Source organism: Bufo bufo, chromosome 7 (assembly GCF_905171765.1).
Source record: "Bufo bufo chromosome 7, aBufBuf1.1, whole genome shotgun sequence".
Taxonomy (NCBI): Eukaryota; Metazoa; Chordata; class Amphibia; order Anura; family Bufonidae; genus Bufo; species Bufo bufo.
The window spans coordinates 163,138,566-163,157,492 of NC_053395.1; the positions used below are offsets into that span (position 1 = coordinate 163,138,566).

At 43.9% G+C, this 18,927-nt stretch overlaps 1 non-coding gene across 1 annotated transcript; it reads left to right on the forward strand.

The window, feature by feature from the left end:
* The first annotated feature begins 14,549 nt into the window (after positions 1–14,549).
* LOC121009111 lies at positions 14,550–14,635 on the forward strand. The gene has a single exon (XR_005780705.1). It is a non-coding gene; the product is annotated as a small nucleolar RNA SNORD71 (small nucleolar RNA).
* Positions 14,636–18,927: the final 4,292 nt, after the last annotated feature.

The window sequence follows — 18,927 nt, forward strand, 5'->3', positions numbered from 1 at the left end:
CAGTGAAATACTGCCTCCTGGGCAATTGCAGGAGCAGATCCTGGCAGAATAAAAGTTTATATTCACACTACTCCTGATAATAAAAACTCCATAAAAGGTATGCTTGTCCTTGCATGGTCAAAATTGCTAACAGGCTCCTTTCATTGTCATTTAGAAGAACAGATCAACATTCTAATCTTTTAGTTTAACCTTTCCCTGTTTTTTTAGAAGAAAGATTAGATAGACAGTGGCATAAAATGTCACTGATGAGATACACTAAATTGCAGTGTAGGAGAAAATTTAAATTGGTTAAGGGTGGGCTGGCATTGGTAGCATCCTGTTACCAACAGAAAATGAGATCAGCCAGAATGAACATATGATATTTTATATTTTCATTTAACACAGTAAATGCTTAGTGGGATCAATAGTCTGGTAGTAGAAGTCTGTGAGATCTATCACTAATAGGGTTTAAAGCTACACATAGGAGAACACTGTTGTGTAAGTCGTGAACGAGGCCACGCGGGTTGATAAAGAAACTTTGTACTTTTATTCCTAACAAATCAAACCTAGGAAACACCACAGAAACAACAGTATGGAAATATAGGTGTTTACAGTTCTGGGAGCACTCACCCTAGTGCTGCGCCACTCGCCAGAATATGTAGCGAAAGGTGTTTCCCAATTTAACTATACCGTAGGCAAGACCGTGTGTACGACTGCCAGAACTATATTATCGCCCTTTAGCGTTATAGATCCGCTGTAGTGTCTGCAGAACTATTCGCCAGTGGCCCAGCACAGGGTTCACAAATTTATCACCCAGCAGAGTATCAGACCCAGACCTGCAGGAACCTCTATAGACCAAAACACCACACAGCAATACAGAGATACACAGAGCAGCTTATAACTCCAGATGCAAAGTCACTGTCCATGTCCGACCGGATGAACCTAACGCGGTGGCGTGCACAGCAGAGCCTACAAGTCGATACTGTGCCGCTGAGAAAGAACAAACCTAACTGGTGGCGTGCACAGCAGTGCCTACAAGTCGATACTGTACCGCTGAGTCACTGGTGTAGGCCTACACAGAGACAAGTTGATCCTTTACCTTTAGCGTGCATGCTGTTCACGACTCACCAGATCCGGATCTGCTATGGCTCATGGTGCCAGTGGAACCTTTCCTTTCTGAAGTCATCTAAGGGAAGCTACTGCTACTGATATCAGTTGCTGTACGAATCCAGAACTCCAGCACAGCTCCTCAGAGAAACAGTCCTTTTCATTAATAATCTCAATTAGGCATCATGCACACGATCGTTGATGTGTTCCGTTCCGCAAAATGGGGTTCCGTTGTTCCGTGATCCGTTTCCAATTTTTGTTTCCGTGTGTCTTCCTTTATTTTTGGAGGACCACCAGACATAAAGAAAGGTAAGAAAAAAAGTCTAAGACAGGTTTGCCATGCAAATGATAGGAATAAAACGGACGTGGACGCACGGACACGGATGACAATCTTGTGTGCCTTCGCGTTTTTTAGCGGTCCCATTGACTTGAATGGGTCCGCGAACCGTTTTCCGCGGACAAGAATAGGATAGGTTATATTTTTTTCACGGACTGGAACCACGCATCACGGACGCGGATGGCAAACGGTGCACTATCTGCATTTTTAACGGCTCCATAGAAATTAATGGGTCCGCATCTGAAACTCTAAAATCGGCGGAACGGACGTGGAAACAAACAACGGTCGTGTGCATGTGGCCTTAGACTCCTGCAGCACAGACAGAGTCTCTCACTTCCTGCAGCCTTTGAACACAGTCCATCCCAGCTCAGAAGGGACACAGCGGCATCTGTTGGCTGGAGTTAGTACTATTGGCAATAACAGTCTATAAGTTCCTAACACTGAACTGATGCAGCCTGTGTGTTTCATAGGGGCATCCTGGAAATAATCCCAGTTCACATGAAGGTCCACTTAAGGGTATATCCTCACCCTCTCACAGTTGACCAATAACAGTAAAGATTGTATTATTTTAATTGTCTTTTTAAAAAAAAAGTGTAATAGATATATTTATGATAGTTTATTCATTTGTAATCTTGTCTATTACCCTGGTGCTTTCAATGGCCCAAATTTACCTATGTGAGCGCAGCTAGACATTGTTGTAACATGCGGCAACATTTGGCACATTTTGGCATAAGCTGCCATTGTGGTTTCTTTGAGCTTAATTTGGCACATCCATTTTAGAAAAATCCTCTGCACCTAGCTCACCAAGAAAGTGTGGTTTATCAGCATGGCGTTTTTACGCTTATATTATTTACTTTATGATATCCTAGTATGTATGTTACGGCACATGCCTGGATACATTGCTTAAAGTAATTAGTTGATCAAATGGCATCACATGTGGGAATGTTTTATGATGGGTTAGTATGAGTTTATATTGTGGGTGAAATAGGCATGAAGTTAATACAGAAAAGAAGAAGTGAAATAGGCAAGAAGTTAATACAGACTATGAAAAAGCATTGGCGTGGTGGATGGATTAGTGGTTAGTATTTACCTTTATTACATTTTGACTTAAAGGCTATGTACACCTTTGGGGACAATTTTTTTATGATTGCATTTTACTCATTTTGGGCTAAAAATTAGTGTTGATCGAGCACCAAAGTGCTTGGGTGTTCGGGTGATCGGGCCAAACACCTCGGGATGCTCGGGTGCTCTACCGAGCACCCGAGCACAATGGAAGTCAATGGGAGAACCTGAGCACTAAACCAGGTACCCCCTGCTCTGAAGAAGGGAGGGTGTCTGGTTCACATAAAAAGGTCAGATATTGATGGAAACACCACTGAAATGGTTCGGGAACAGCATGGGGAGGATGTCTGGATGCATCTTGGACTCCCAGGTCGCTGCTGGGAACGATGTTGTTCGAGTAGTACGCCACTTTTACAGACTGACAATAATACGCACAAAACCGAAGATAAAATCGATTTTAGAGAAAAATTGTTAAGAAACATTCTTTCCTATATATATACTTGTATATAAAGTGCAAGTGCTGCCAAAAATTACAAGGAAGAGGCACTCTGATACAACCTGTATATCACATAATGGAGAGTCTCATTCACATTGTGGCACAATTGTTCAGGTAGTGGGATTCCTACACTCATAAGGCCAATGCACTAAGTGAAAGGGCTGCCAAAAATTACAAAGAACCGGCTCTCCAATACACCCTTTATTACACATAAAGAAGGGCATCATACACCCTTGAAAAATTATGATTGCTGGCCTGCTGGTGACCCTCAAAAACATTAGGAGCAAGGGGCTGCTGGTGACCCACTAAAACATTACGGGCGAGGGCCTGCTGCTGAGCTGTCCATCTAAAACATTAGGGGTGAGGGTCTGCTGAAGAGCTGACTCTCTAAAACATTAGGGAACAGTGTCTGCTGCTTATCTGAGCATCTAAAAAATTATGGGCGAGGGCCTGCTGCTGAGTTGACCATTGAAAAAATTATAGGCGAGGGCCTGCTGGTGAGCTGACCCTGTAAAACATTATGGTTGAAGGCCTGCTGGTGAGCTGACCCTCAAAAACATTATATGCAAGGGCCTGCTAGTGAGCTGACCCTCAAAAACATTATACGTGAGGGCCTGCTGGTGGGCTGACCCTCTAAAACATTACATGCGAGGGCCTGCAGGTGAGCTGACCCTCTAAAAGATTGTAGGTGAGGGTGTGCTGGTGAGCTGACCCTCTAAAACATTATATTCGAGGGCCTGCAGGTGAGCCGACCCTCTAAAAGATTGTAGGTGAGGGTGTGCTGGTGAGCTGACCCTCTAAAACATTATATGCGAGGGCCTGCAGGTGAGCCGACCCTCTAAAAGATTGTAGGTGAGGGCCTGCAGGTGGGCTGACCCTCTAAAAGATTGTAGGTGAGGGCCTGCTGGTGAGCTACCCTCTAAAACATTACATGCGAGGGCCTGCAGGTCAGCTGACCCTCTAAAAGATTGTAGGTCAGAGCCTGCTGGTGAGCTGACCCTCTAAAACATTGTAGGTGAGGGCCTGCTGGTGAGCTGACCCTCTAAAACATTACATGCGAGGGCCTGCAGGTGAGCTGACCCACTAAAAGATTGTAGGTGAGGGTGTGCTGGTGAGCTGACCCTCTAAAACATTATATGCGAGGGCCTGCAGGTGAGCCGACCCTCTAAAAGATTGTAGGTGAGGGCCTGCAGGTGGGCTGACCCTCTAAAAGAATGTAGGTGAGGGCCTGCTGGTGAGCTGACCCTCTAAAACATTATATGCGATGTTGATATGATAGAAGTTGATATGATAGAAGAGGAGGAGGACGAGAAAAGGAAGATTGAACCATATACCCATTTTTGTGTTGGAAGGGGTGCATGGGAATACAGTGTATTCAGTACATTATAAAAAAAAACACATTTAAAGTGCCTTAATGTTCAGCAGCTTTCCTCTGGTGGAGTAAGTCAGGGGCAATCCAAGCCTTGTTCATTTTGATTAGAGTCAACCTGCATTTTCAGGTGACAAGCGGATGCGCTTATTATGCCTCCAGCAGCACTAAATACCCGCTATGACAAAACGCTGGCGGCAGGGCAGGCCAGCATCTCCAAGGCGTAGAGCGTGCGTTTGTGCCACGTGTCCAGCTTGAACACCCAGTAATTGTAAGGCACAGAGGGATCATTGAGGACGCTGACACGGTCTGCTACGTACTCTTTCAGCATCTTCCAAAACTTTTTTATCCTTGTGACACTAGACTGCGCATCAGGGGGAGGGTGCTGGAGGGGTGTCATGAAACTGTCCCAGGCCATGGAGAGTGTTGCCTTGCCTCTGTTGGAACTGCTGTGTGTTTACCTTGTCTCCCCTCCTCGGTTAGCCAAGGAACTACGTACTCTTCTACCAGCGTTGTCAGCTGGAAATTTTTGGAGTAATTTTTCCACAAGGACCTTCTGGTATTGCACCATTTTGCTCGTCCTCTCCACCACAGGAATGAGAGATGAGAAGTTCTCTTTGTAGTGCGGGTCGAGAAGGGTGAACAACCAGTAATCGGTGTTGTCCAAAATGCGTAAAACGCGTGGGTCACAGGAAAGGCAGCCTAACATAACCATGTGTGCCAGAGTCCCAACAGGCAAGACTTCGCTGTCGAAATCAGGAGGATGCCAAAAAATAATTGTGGAATCGCACTCACCAGATCTTGAGGTCATCCGGAATGCAACAGCCTACCTGGAGTCTAAGGTTCATCAGGGCTCCTGCGTAACAAGTCCCAGAAAAGAAGATGGAGGCAGCATGTCCGGTAAAAAACCCTTTAATGGGAATCGCCAAGTGAACTAACGTGCAGCAGGTTGTGACGTTTCGGCTGATCCGCAGCCTTTATCAAACGATAAAGGCTGCAGATCAGCCGAAACGTCACAACCTGCTGCACGTTAGTTCACTTGGCGATTCCCATTAAAGGGTTTTTTACCGGACATGCTGCCTCCATCTTCTTTTCTGGAAATCAGGAGGATGACTGTCAATCTCCTCATCCTCTTTCTCCTCTTCTGCCCATCCACGCTGAATAGATGGAGTTATAATTCCATGGGTACTACCCTCTGTAGTGGAGGCAACAGTCGACTGCTCCTCCTCCTCCTTATCATCATCATGTCATGCCAGTAACAGGTTTGAGAAGGTCTGAAAGAATATCTGCACATTAGTTATCTGACAGCCTCTTTTGGTTTCACTTTGTCTGTGTGTTGCTGGTATGTCCACACCCCCTGTTCAGGTGTGGATCATGTGACCTTCACCTCTCCCTATTTAGTCTGACTTTATCCATCACTCCTTGTTCTGGATAGATTCATTTGGTTTTTGGAAGAGCTGGAGTGTTGTTCGTGGTGAAGTCCTGTTCGTCCATTATCCATCAGCCTCAGAAGTTAAGTGTTCCGCTTGTTGTGTTTTGTATTCCCTCCACCTTTGTTGTTTACTAGGCCTCAGCGAGACGCTGGTTCCTTCACCAGGGAAGGAGCGGGTTGTCTCTGCCCGGTCATTACTATTAGGGCAACTGAGGGCCACCAGGGTTTTCTAGGTTCCTGTGTATGGGCATCTCTACCATCGAGAGGTGCCCATACGGATAGGAGTTAGGGCCAGGAGCAGGGTTTTATAGGTGGTGACCCTTTTCCTTCCCTAGCGGTGAGGCCTAGTGTCTTTTCCCTTCCTTCTTGTTGTCCTTTGGTGTTCTCCCCCTACAACATCCGTGACACATCATCATCTGGCTATCACCCTGTGTAACGTCTTCCCCCATTTCCACCTCTTCCACATGCAAAATGTCAGCCTTAATTGTGAGCAGCGAGCGCTTGAGTGGACACAGAAGTGGGATGGTGACGCTGATTCCTCAAAATTTCTTAAAACCTCACAGAGGTCAGACATCCATGCCCACTCCTCGCTTGTGAAGAGCAGAAGCTGACTGGAAAGGCGACGACCATGTTGCAGCTGGTATTCCACTACTGCCCTCTGCTGCTCACAAAGCCTGGCCAACATGTGGAACGTGGAGTTCCAGCGCGTGCTCACGTCGCACAACAGTCGGTGAGCTGGCAATTGTAAGCGCTGCTCCAGCGTTGACAGACCGGCGGAAGCTGTCGATAACTTGCGGAAATTGGCACACACGCTGCGCATATTTACTAGTAGCTCAGGCAAATTGGGGTAGGTTTTGAGAAACCGCTAAACCACTAAGTTGAAGACATGGGCTAGGCATGGGAAGTGTGTGAGCTTGCCGAGCTCCAAAGCTGCTACCAAGTTACGGCCATTATCATACACAACCATGCCTGGTTCTAGGTTGAGTGGTGAGAGCCACAGCTCAGTCTGGTTTCTTATCCCCTGCCACAGCTCTGCGGCGGTGTGCTGTTTGTCACCTAAGCAGATCAGCTTAAGCACGGCCTGTTGACACTTCCCCACTGCAGTGCTACACTGCTTCCAGCTACTGACTGATGGCTGACTGGTGCTGCAAGAGGATAATGCTGAGGTGAAAGTGGAGGAGGAGGCGGAGGAGGAGAAGTGGGAGTTGGAGCCACTGATGTAGGTGGTTGCGGAAACCCTGATGGAATTAGGGTCCGCAATCCTTGGCGTCGGTAGCACCTGTGCTATCCCAAGGTACGACTCGCTCCCGGCCTCCACAACGTTCACCCAGTGTGCCATCAGGAAAATGTAGCGTCCCTGGCCACAAGTGCTTGTCCATGTGTCAGTAGTTAATTGGACCTTCCCAGTAACTGCGTTGGTCAGGGCACAGTTGATGTTACGGGACACATCCTGGTGTAAGGCAGGCACGGAACACCGTGAAAAATTGTGGTGGCTGGGGACTGCGTAACGCGGGAAGGCTGCTGACATCAGCCTGCGGAAGGCCTCAGTATTCACAAGCCTAAATGTCAAAATTTCCAGGGCCAGTAATTTGGAAAATTGCTAATTTTGTGCTATGGCCTGTGGGTGGCTGGGTATTTGCGCTTGCGTTCAGGGGTAAAAGGGGTAATGTAGGCCACAGATACACCAGGCTGAAGGCTGCTGCAGGGGTATAGCAGGGCGGAGCAGGGGAACAGGGTTGGCAAGGTAGGGGTAAATGCAGGGATAATGGGGAGGGAGGTCAGGGGTTACACCAACAGGGGTTGATTCTGCTGGGCAGGGAAGGGGTAAATGTGGTTGGCACTGCAAGGGCAGAGATGCAATGCAGTGCCAGGGTATTTGCAGGGGGTTTCACCAACAGGGGTTGATGCTGCTGGGCAGGGAAGGGGTAAATATGGTTGGCACTGCAAGGGCAGAGATACAATGCCATGCCAGGGTATACTCAGCCATCTCCAGGGGCATATCGGCCTCTCTTCCTTCAAGGAGCTGTTTCTATGTGTCTCTGTGTGTAGTCTAGTTCCAAGAGACCCCTGTTCCTGGCTTGGGGCTCATATATCAGCCTCAGAAACAGCTCACCTCCCCCCTCCTCAGGGATGTGACATCATAGTGTGACTGTGACATATGCCTGCACTCAGGACTCCCAGTTGGCCCTCTGAGGCTAGAAGCACCACACGCCCAGCCATGTCACAAACACAAGGTGGGAGAGAGCATAGTAACTAGGCTGATAAGCTGGGGATACTCAACAAAAGGCCTCAGATCTATTGATCCCTTAGCCTTTGAAGTCACCAACCATCTGGAGGCATAAAATTGGCCCCATTTAAGTATATATATGTACAGTCGTGGCCAAAGGTTTTGAGAATGACACAAATATTAGTTTTCACAAAGTTTGCTGCTAAACTGCTTTTAGATCTTTGTTTCAGTTGTTTCTGTGATGTAGTGAAATATAATTACACGCACTTCATACGTTTCAAAGGCTTTTATCGACAATAACATGACATTTATGCAAAGAGTCAGTATTTGCAGTGTTGGCCCTTCTTTTTCAGGACCTCTGCAATTCGACTGGGCATGCTCTCAATCAACTTCTGGGCCAATTCCTGACTGATAGCAACCCATTCTTTCATAATCACTTCTTGGAGTTTGTCAGAATTAGTGGGTTTTTGTTTGTCCACCCGCCTCTTGAGGATTGACCACAAGTTCTCAATGGGATTAAGATCTGGGGAGTTTCCAGGCTATGGACCCAAAATGTTAACGTTTTGGTCCCCGAGCCACTTAGGGCTCTTTCACACTTGCGTTGTTCTGTTCCGGCATAGAGTTCCGTCGTCGGGGCTCTATGCCGGAAGAATCCTGATCAGGATTATCCCCATGCATTCTAAATGGAGAGAAATCCGTTCAGGATGCATCAGGATGTCTTCAGTTCCGGAACGGAACGTTTTTTGGCCGGAGAAAATACTGCAGCATGCTGCACTTTTTGCTCCGGTCAAAAATCCTGAACACTTGCCGCAAGGCCGGATCCGGAATTAATGCCCATTGAAAGGCATTAATCCCATTAAAGGCATTAATCCCATTAAAGGCATTATTGCCCATTAATCCGGATCCAGCCTTAAGCTAAACGTCGTTTTGGCGCATTACCGTATCCGACGTTTAGCTTTTTCTGAATGGTTACCATGGCTGCCAGGACGCTAAAGTCCTGTTTGCCATGGTAAAGTGTAGTGGGGAGCGGGAGAGCAGTATACTTACCGTCCGTGCGGCTCCCGGGGTGCTTCAGAGTGACGTCAGGGCGCCCCACGCGCATGGATGACGTGCTAGCATGGATCACGTCATCCATGCGCATGGGGCGCCCTGACATCATTCTGGAGTGCCCCGGGAGCCGCACGGACGGTAAGTATACTGCTCCCCCGCTCCCCACTACTACTATGACAACCAGGACTTTAATAGCGTCCTGGGTGCCATAGTAACACTGAACGCATTTTGAAGACGGATCCGTCTTCAAATGCTTTCAGTTCACTTGCGGTGTTACGGATCCGGCGGGCACTTCCGGCAAATGGAGTACACAACGGATCCGGACAACGCAAGTGTGAAAGAGGCCTTAGTTATCAATTTTTCCTTATGGCACGGTGCTCCATCGTGCTGGAAAATGCATTGTTCTTCACCAAACTGTTGTTGGATTGTTGGAAGAAGTTGCTGTTGGAGGGTGTTTTGGTACCATTCTTTATTCATGGCTGTGTTTTTGGGCAAAATTGTGAGTGAGCCCACTCCCTTGGATGAGAAGCAACCACACACATAAATGGTCTCAGGATGCTTTACTGTTGGCATGACACAGGACTGATGGTAGCGCTCACCTTTTCTTCTCCGGACAAGCCTTTTTCCAGATGCCCCAAACAATCGGAAAGAGGCTTCATCGGAGAATATGACTTTGCCCCAGTCCTCAGCAGTCCATTCACCATACTTTCTGCAGAAGATCAATCTGTCCCTGATGTTTTTTTTTGGAGAGAAGTGGCTTCTTTGCTGCCCTTCTTGACACCAGGCCATCTTCCAAAAGTCTTCACCTCACTGTGCGTGCAGATGCGCTCACACCTGCCTGCTGCCATTCCTGAGCAAGCTCTGCACTGGTTGCACTCCGATCCCGCAGCTGAATCCTCTTTAGGAGACGATCCTGGCGCTTGCTGGACTTTCTTGGACTCCCTGAAGCCTTCTTAACAAGAATTGAACCTCTTTCCTTGAAGTTCTTGATGATCCTATAAATTGTTGATTGAGGTGCAATCTTAGTAGCCACAATATTCTTGCCTATGAAGCCATTTTTATGCAACGCAATGATGGCTGCACACGTTTCTTTGCAGGTCACCATGGTTAACAATGGAAGAACAATGATTTCAAGCATCACCCTCCTTTTAACTTGTCAAGTCTGCCATTTTAACCCAATCAGACATAATGATCTCCAGCCTTGTGCTTGTCAACATTCTCACCTGAGTTAACAAGACGATTACTGAAATGATCTCAGCAGGTCCTTTAATGACAGCAATGAAATGCAGTGGAAAGGTTTTTTGGGGATTAAGTTAATTTTCATGGCAAAAAAGGACTATGCAATTCATCTGGTCACTCTTCATAACATTCTGGAGTATATGCAAATTGCTATTATAAAAACTTAAGCAGCAACTTTTCCAATTTTCAATATTTATGTAATTCTCAAAACTTTTGGCCACGACTGTATATAGATACTTGGGGCGCATCTATATTACACATATATACTCATTATAAACCTGGGGCATACATGGGCAGTTATAGGCCCATAGATATATATACAGTACAGACCAAAAGTTTGGACACACCTTCTCATTCAAAGAGTTTTCTTTATTTTCATGACTATGAAAATTGTAGATTCACACTGAAGGCATCAAAACTATGAATTAACACATGTGGAATTATATACATAACAAACAAGTGTGAAACAACTGAAAATATGTCATATTCTAGGTTCTTCAAAGTAGCCACCTTTTGCTTTGATTACTGCTTTGCACACTCTTGGCATTCTCTTGATGAGCTTCAAGAGGTTGTCCCCTGAAATGGTTTTCACTTTACAGGTGTGCCCTGTCAGGTTTAATAAGTGGGATTTCTTGCCTTATAAATGGGGTTGGGACCATCAGTTGCGTTGAGGAGAAGTCAGGTGGATACACAGCTGATAGTCCTACTGAATAGACTGTTAGAATTTGTATTATGGCAAGAAAAAAGCAGCTAAGTAAAGAAAAATGAGTGGCCATCATTACTTTAAGAAATGAAGGTCGCCAAAACTCTCCACAAAAACAGCCACTCCACCCTGTCAAAGGCCTTAGAGGCATCTAGAGACAGGATGGAGCAAGCAGACCCACCAGGGGCCTGTATACTAGCAAAAAGCCGGTGAAGGTTATGATTAGTGATGAGCGGCAGGGGTCATATTAGAATTCGCGATATTTCGCGAATATTTTGTAGAATATTCGTCGAAAATTCGCAAATTCGAAAATTCGCGATTTTTTTTTTACTCAAAAAATCGGAAAGGTAATGATTGTGTAATATGCGAATTTTCGGAATTCGAATTTTCGGATTCGAATTTTTTATTGCGAATTTTTCAACAAACAACTATGAGACAAAGAAGATTATATCACTATATTAGCTAAATTGCTCTATTCGATTTTTTTTGAATATTCTCTATATTGCTATAACTTCGTTTTTTCGAATATTCGTAATATTCTAAAACAAGATTATATAGCAATATAGCGAATATTCCAAAAAACCGAATATAGAGCAAAATTCGCAAACACTACTACTCCTAAAGTCCCACAAGCCCACAAGCTAGAAGCAGTTCATGTGTACTGATAAAAAAAAAAAAACGGAAAAAATTCGAAATTTCGAATATATATAACTATATTCGAAATTTTCACGAATTTTCGAAGTACCTATATTTGCGATAAAAATTCGAAATTCAAATATTCGTGATCAACACTAGTTATGATGTGTACCTTTATTTTGAATAAAACCGTTCTGGTCCGGATGGACAACGGAGGCGATTACCCCGGAAAGTCTTGTTGCCAAAATCCTCGCCAGGAGCTTCACATCAGCGTTCAACAACGAAATTGGTTTATAGGATCCCATATCTGTGGAGTCCTTACCTTTTTTTGGAGGATGGGTTTTGGGGAAAGATTTATAAACATGATCAAGACACTCTACAGATCCCCCACGGCCAGGCTGAGTCTAAATGGGAGTCTTACTTCAAGCATTGATCTAAATAGAGGTACCCGGCAGGGTTGCCCACTATCTCCACTCCTATTCGATATCTATATGGAGCCTCTGGCCTTGGCTGTTAGGCAGGATCCTGAAATTAAAGGTTTTGGAATACTAGGAGAGGAAGATCGTATTTCTTTATACGCGGATGACGTTCTTTTTTTTGTAGATAACACAGAGATAACTGTCCCAAGAATTATTCATACTGTTTAACAATTTGGAGAGGTATCAGGCCTGGATATAAACTGGTCAAAGACCAGTTTGATGCCAATAGACTCAGTGTCTCAAGAGGAATCTTTGATAACCCAGTTAGATCTTGTTGATAACTTTCAATACTTGGGTATGACGATATCTCCCAAGGTTGAAGATTTGGTACATCTCAACCTGACCCCATTGATAACAAAAATGAGAGCAAAAAAAGGGATCTGGCTGAGACTTCCCCTATCCAGAGCGGACCGGGTTTCACTCGTTAAAATGGTAATTCTACTCCAATTTCTCTATGTTCTTAGGAACTTACCTATCTGGATAGAGGATAAATAGTTCAAATTAATGGAAAGAATAATTAATGATTTGATCTGGGGAAGAAAACGAGTGAGAATCAAATTGGAATACCTTTATAAGCCTTTGGAACATGGGGGTTTAAACCTCCCATGCTTTAAAGGCTACTTCATTGCCGCCCAGTTATGGACGTGCAACGAATGTTCAAATAGTACTTTCTTAAGTAGTCTAGTAAGAAGTTCTCCACATGATAATATATTTACGCTTTTGGAATCTGGGTTGTTGACTAATAGGGATCGGGGGCATAGAGGGACCATAAAACTCCTAATGAAAATATGGGCTGTTACTAGAGAATGGTTGGGGGTAAAAGGATCACTCACATTCACGCCCCTTTGGAATAACACTCACTTACAGGTATTAGATGGTATAGCAAAAGATCAATTCCGGCAAAAGAATGGGATTTTTTCTTTGGCACAGGTTGTTAAAAATTTAGAAATTAAGTCGTTTGTGGAACTATCACATAGTGTTGAGAATTTGTCAGGGTTTAGGTATTTTCAGCTTCGTTCGGCACTTTTTAGTTTGGATGATAAATCACTGCTAGAAATAGATTCCTCCGTGATAAATGAGAGGTTTGGGAAGGCACCAGTCAGAATGAAGATTTCAAATATATATAAATTATTAATTAACTCACGGTTTTTTGAGACACAAATACCTGGGCAAAAAGCTTGGGAGAGGGATTGCCCAAATATACAAAGTGTAAGGTGGGGGAGTATTTTTACTAACCCAGATGTACTTTCGCACAACTTCAACCACGTCCTAATACAGTTCAATATTTACCACAGATTATATGTTACCCCCACTTGGCTTAATAGGTGTGGAATAAGAGATTCCTCCAACTGTCCTCGATGTGATACTGCCGGCGTGGATTACATACATATGATCTGGGCATGCCTAGAACTCGGTGCATATTGGAGTGGTATCAATAAGTTCCTTATTTATAAATTAAAAACATGGATTCCTCTTGAGCCACAATTGTTTTTACTGAATGATCTCTCGATACTAACTGGTCATAAACCCCAAAAGATTCTACTAGGGAGAATACTACTATTGGCCAGGGTTCTGATTATTCGGAGCTGGTTTGCACGGTAGGCCCCAGAAGTAAATAAATGGATAAATCTGGTTAATAAGGTGAAAAATTACGAACGGATCCTTTATAAGCAGAGGGGTGGAATTGAGAAATGGGCTAAGATATGGGACGGCTGGTAATTCTGATAGGACTGCACAATTTTAGTTTATCCTAATTATAGTGTTGTTGTTTTTTTTGGCCCCTCCTCTCTCCTCCCTTTTCCAGGGGGGCTGGGGGTGGAGGCGGGGGCGCACGCATCATAGGCTGGGGGGGGGGAAGGGTTGAAAATGTATACTAATTTCTAATTGTATTTTGTGTACTGTTTTGTATAAGCAATAATGATGTTAACCCCTTCCCGACTGCAATCTGTATATATACATGATAGCTGCACATGCCCTGTGCAGCTATCACGTCTATAAACGTCAAGACAGTTCTTTAATCCAATCGCTGCAAAACGCTTGGATTAAAGCTTCTGCCCCTGCCCTGCTGCTGTCATGGACAGCATACAGTTCAGTAATGCCGGCAAGGCACCAATCAGAGTGGCCCCTTGCCGACAATCGATGTGAAAAAATGCCGGTTTCAGGCTCTGATCTGCGCTCTGCAGATCAGAGTCTGAAAGCAGGTAGTGTTCCTCATGCCCCCCGATCTGTGCCCCTCCAAGCCCTTGGTGCCCCTCTGTGCCCCCCCGATCTGTGCCCCCTCCTGCCTCCTGCGCTCATCTCCTGCCTCCTGCCCTGATGCGGTCCGCCCCCTCCCCGGCCCATACATTAGTCCTGCCCCAGCCTCCCTCAATGCTGGCGGCCGAATCCCCCCCGACCCCCCCCTTTCCAGCGCTGCCCCCGATCCCCCTGCTGTGTGTGATGGCGGCGGCTCCATTCCTGAGCCGCCGCCATCAGCAGAGAGTGTCAGCTCTATGCTGACACTCTGCTGTAACCCCATAGATGCCGCGGCAGCGGCATCCATTAGGTTAATAGAGGGAGGGGGCTCACTCTCTCCACCATCGGGGCTGCTGCGCTGCGATTGCAGCGCCCGATGGTTGCCATGGCAACCGGACGCTTTCTAAAAGCGTCCGCTGTTGCCACCTACAGGGCATCTGATTGTATTATACTTTGCAATTCAAGAGCATTGCAAAGTATAGTACAGCCATCAGCCCCACTGGATCTTCAAGATCCAAGAGGGACTTGATAAAAAAAAAAGTGAAAATAATAAAAGTAAAAATAAATAAATAAAAATGTCAAATTAAAAAAATAAATTGCCTTTTCCTATAAAAATAAAAATAAAAATACACATATTAGGTATCATCGCGACCGTAACGACCGTCTCTATAAATATATCACATGATAGACCCTGTCCGATAAACACCATAAAAAAAAAAAAAAAAAACTGTGTAAAAAAAGCCATTTTTGTCACCTTACATCACAAAAAGTGCAACAGCAAGCGATCAAAAAGGCTTATGACACCCAAAATAGTACTAATCAAACCGTCACCTCATCCCGCAAAAAATTATACCCTATTTAAGACAATCGCTTAAAAAATAAAAAAGCTATGGCTCTCAGACTATGGAGACACTAAAACATAATTTTTTGGGTTTCAGAAATGCTATTATTGTGTAAAACTTAAATAAATAAAAAAAGTATACATATTAGGTATTGCCACGTCCGTAACGATCTGCTCTATAACACTGTCACATGACCCAACCCCTCAGATAAACGCTGTAAAAATAAATAAATAAAAACTGTTCCAAAACAGCCAATTTTTTGGTCACCTTGCCCCATAAAGTGTAATAATGAATGATCAAAAAATCCTATGTACCCAAAAATGGTACCAATAAAAACCTCAACTCTTTCTGCAAAAAACTAGCCCCTGCACAAGACGATCGGCAGAAAAAGAAAAAACATATGGCGTTCAGAAAATGGACACACAAAAACATAATTTCTTTTTCAAAAATGCTTCATTATGTAAAACTGAAACAAACCAACAAAGAAAGTAGACATATTTGATATCATTGTGTCCGTAACAACCTGCTCTATAAAAATAGCACATGATCTACCCTGTCAGATGAATCTTGTAAAAAAAATTAAAAATAAACGGTGCCAAAACCATTTTTCGGTTACCTTGCCTCACAAAAAACTTAATATAGAGCAATTAAAAATCATATGTACCCCAAAATAGTACCAATAAAACTGGCACCTTATCCCCTAGTTTCAAAAATAGGGTCACTTTTTGGGAGTTTCTACTGTAAGGGTGCATCAGGGGGGCTTTAAATGGGACAAGGCATCTAAAACCAGTCCAGCAAAATCTGCCTTTCAAAAACCATACGGCGTTCCTTTCCTTCTGCGCGCTGCCGTGCGCCCTTACATCAGTTTACGACCACATGTGGGGTGTTTCTGTAAACCGCAGAATCAGGGTAATAAATATTGAGTTTTGTTTGGCTGTTAACCCTCAATGTGTTAAAGAATTTTTTTTTATAAAATGGAAAATCTGCCAAAAAAGTGAAATATAGAAATGTCATCTCCATTTTCCTTTAATTCTTGTGGAACACCTAAAGGGTTAACAAAGTTTGTAAAATCAGTTTTGAGTTACTTGAGGGGTGTAGTGTCTACAATGGGGTCATTTATGGGGGGTTTCCACTTTGTAAGCCCCACAAAGTGACTTTAGACCTGAACTGGTCCTTAAAAAGTGGGTTTTGGAAATTTTCTTAAAAATTTTAAGAACTGCTTCTAAACTTCTAAGCCTTCTAACCTCCTAAAAAAATAAAATGACATTTCCAAAATGATGCCAACATAAAGTAGACATATGGGAAATGTTAAGTAATAAATATTTATTAGGTATGACTTTCTGTTTTAGAAGCAGAGAAATGTAAATTTAGAAAATTGTGAATTTTAAATTTTTTTTGGTAAATTTGGGATTTTTCCATAAATAAAGGTGAAATATATTGACTCAAATTTTTGACTATCATGAAGTGCAATATGTCACGAGAAAACAATCTCAGAATGGCTTGGATAAATAAAAGTGTTCCAAAGCTATTACAACATAAAGTGACGCATGTCAGATTTGTAAATTTTGACCTGGAAACTGGGGCATCAATGACCCTTGGTCATGAAAGGGTTAAATAAATAAAAATAAAAAAATAAATGAAGGTCAGTCAGTCAGCCGAAAAATTGGGAAAACTTTGAAAGTAAGGGCTATTTGACCATGAAGGAGAGTGATGGGGTGCTGCGCCAGATGACCTGGCCTCCACAGTCACCGGACCTGAACCCAATCGAGATGGTTTGGGGTGAGCTGGACCGCAGAGGGAAGGCAAAAGGGCCAACAAGTGCTAAGCATCTCTGGGAACTCCTTCAAGACTGTTGGAAGACCATTTCAGGGGACTACCTCTTGAAGCTCATCAAGAGAATGCCAAGAGTGTGCAAAGCAATAATCAAAGCAAAAGGTGGCTACTTTGAAGAACCTAGAATATGACATATTTTCAGTTGTTTCACACTTGTTTGTTATGTATATAATTCCACATGTGTTAATTCATAGTTTTGATGCCTTCATAGTCATGAAAATAAAGAAAACTCTTTGAATAAGAAGGTGTGTCCAAACTTTTGGTCTGTACTGTATATATAAATATACTGTATATACATACACACATATATATACATATATATATATATATATATATATATATATATATATATACCTGAGGGAGAGCCATGGCAGATACACATATACAGATGTATGCACTGCATACACACATCCTTATATATACATCTACATAAGAAGGAATATATACACGGCCATACAGAGAATATATATCCCTATTGGCCATATAAGGGGGCCCATATACATACATACCTACACATATCAATGAAGGGGTAGATACATATATATATCCATATACATACGCCCACCTGACTTCCCTCTACATAAGGACATTTGTACTTTGCGCTGGGACACAGAAGTGGATGTGGTCACTGATGGTGCTTGCGAAGGTCCAGGTGCAGGGTGGGAGGCATCCAGGCCTGCGCCTTCAACAGGGCATTGGCCAGCACGTAACACAGGGGAAGATGAAGCAGTGGTGTGACCCACAGACACAGATTGTGGACCTAGGCGTTCAGCTCACCTATTACTGTGCTTTGATGCCATGTGGCAGATCATGCTGATGGTGGTGAGGTTGCCAGTATTCACGCCCCTGCTCATTTTTGTATGGCACAGGTTGCAAATTACAATTATTTTGTCATCCACACTTTCCTCAAAAAAAGCACCAGACTGCAGAACACCTACCCCTTAGCAAGGAAGATTTTTGCAAGGGTGTGCTCCGTGGAACAGTTGCAGGCCTGTTTGGTGTGGCCCTCCTTCTCCCTTTTGCCACCCCACTGCCTCTTCCAGCCTGTTGCAGTGCTGCGGATCCCTCCCCCTCTGTACTGCTGTCCTCGCTCGGCTTGCCACCTACCACCAACTCCTCTTCAACTTCCTCACTCTGCTCATCCTCCTGATTTGTTGACCTAACAAAAACCTCAGTTTTTGACAACTGTGTCTCATCCTCAACATCAACCTCTTGAGACACTAATTGGCGTTGACTTATTGGCAACTGTGTCCCATCATCATCATTCACCTCGTAAAACACTAATTGCCGTTCTCCACCATCATCTTCTTGTGACTGTGGATGCTCAAGAGTTTGGGAATCAGGGCACAAGATCTCATGTCCCTCTTCAAGCGGGCTTGATGAGAGGCCCAAATGAAGGAATGGCGCTGAAATGAGCTCCTCATGGTGGAGGAAGGCACTAACTGATTCTGGAATATCATGTTATTAGTAACTGCATATATGAAAATTTAAATTAGGGTCTAAATGTGACAGTTATCCTTTAAACCCAGAATATTATTGCAGTATTTCAAGCTTGTATTTCACAGTGACAAATGCAGCAAAGGCCCCAGATGTAGGGTATTGCCAGAAATGGGTGTTTTTTTTAAACCCAGAATATTATTGCAGTATTTCAAGCTTGTATTTCACTGTGACAAATGCAGCAAAGGCCCCAGATGTCGGGTCTTGCAAAAAATGGGTGATTTTTTTAAACCCAGAATATAATTGCAGTATTTCAAGCTTGTATTTCACAGTGACAAATGCAGCAAAGGCCACAGATGCAGGGTATTGCCAAAAATGGGTGTTTTTTTTAAACCCAGAATATAATTGCAGTATTTCAAGCTTGTATTTGAAACAAATGCACATATGCTGTGCTGGTGCACTGA